Genomic DNA, 1,761 nt, shown 5'->3' with positions numbered 1-1,761 from the left:
CCACCCCCGCCCGCCCCCGCGCCGGGGACGCCGAGCCCCATTGAGCCGCCCGGGCACAGCGCGGCGGGGGGCGCGGGGGGGCAGGGGCAGGAGGGAGGGCGGGCGGGCGGGAAGGAGGAAGGGGCGGGCGGCGGAGGCCGCGCCCACCGCCGCGCTGTGCCCGGGCGGCTCAATGGGGCTCGGCGTCCCCGGCGCGGGGGCGGGCGGGGGTGGGGGGACGGGGCGGCCGCAGGTGAGGGAGCGTCGGCTCCTCGGGAGAACCATCGGCCCGCCCGCGGCGGCTCCTGCCCCGGCGGCCCCGGGAGTCGCCTCGGAGCGGAGGGGCGGGATGGGCTGTCGGAGAGCCGCGTCCCGGCCAGCGGAGCTCGGCGCCTCCCGGGGTGCGAACGGCCCCATCCATCAGCAGACCCTTCCCCTTCCCCACTCGGCCCCTGCGCTGCCTCACCGGGCTCTGTCCGCCCGGGAACCCGGCGGTCGGTGCAGCGGTGGCGTTGCCGGAGAGAACAGGCAGCCCCGGCAGCCCCGCTGCCCGAGCGCGGCACGCACTGACAGGCGACAGCACTGCGGGCAGTCGCCCCTCTGTGCCCTCGGAAGCCGATGGCCTAAGCCTTTTCCAGGAACACAGGAATGTTATTTCAGCTCTGCATCTTTCCGTAGCCCCGCGTTTGTCCTAAATGCGGATTTATGTTCTGTTCTCGGTGCCCGCAGCGGACCCAGCAAACCTCATGCGTAACTTTAACCCAGCTCCTGTTCGGCTCCTTTCTGCCAAGCGGAATACTCTTTCTCTTTCGTCTCGGCTAAAAGAAGTGATGAGCAAGTGTCTTTGTGATTTCCAATGCCGTTAAGCCATCTTAGTGCTCGTGCATCTCCGATTTCATTTTCCCCCATGGATACCAGTGTTTTCCAGGGTCTAGTTATTAAAAATGTACATGAGAAATAAATATGCATGAATCTTCTTTATAGGTGTCTAGACTTTTAGATATAAAAAAGTGAAGAATTCTAGAAATACATATCTTTATGTATTTCTGATGTAGGTTTCACACAGTGAAGTTTTTTTTACCACGAATCTCAGTTACTTGACACTATGCACACAATCTCTTCCTCGATCAGTGTGGTACTGAGGCAGGGTTGTTCGCTGTCAATTAATCGTATTAGTAACGCAGTAAGACATGAGGTGGTCAATGAAAAAAAATGGTCAATTGTTAGAAAACACTAACTCAGGAACAAGGACAGGCTCTGAAACGGAAGCTAATGAAGAACAGTTTAGTAAGAAAACATGTTTTTGCTGGCCTAGAGATGATGTCAATGAAAACGTTGCAGTTGAGGTGAATCACAAAATGCAGATGAGTAATCAGAAGAAAAGCGGCATCGCAGTCTTAAAAATTGTGTACCTTTGACCACAAGGTAAACACAGTCTGAAAATGGGGACACAATTCAGTCTGGTAAACAACATTACCTTGATTGCTTCCAGCAAATACTGAGGACTCTAATGACTAACAGTGGACCTCAGTTCTTAAGACATCATGAAGTTCCTAAGATCTGGGCTTCCTATCACCAGAACATCCTCCAAATAAAAGATTTGGAAAGAAAGCCATTCTGACAATGGAAAGTCTCTTGAAGGCAGCCAAATAGAAACGTTAAGAGCTGTATCTGATATATCTATGTATCTGTATAGATATATCTAAGATGTATGTCTAATGGGTTTCAGCAGATACGTCAGTGGAAGGAATGGTAGATACAGTCAGAATGATTTTGTTCGAA

This window comes from Lepidothrix coronata, unplaced genomic scaffold (assembly GCF_001604755.1).
Source record: "Lepidothrix coronata isolate B3197 unplaced genomic scaffold, Lepidothrix_coronata-1.0 Scaffold38, whole genome shotgun sequence".
NCBI lineage: Eukaryota > Metazoa > Chordata > Aves > Passeriformes > Pipridae > Lepidothrix > Lepidothrix coronata.
Note: the sequence above shows the minus strand (reverse complement) of the source record.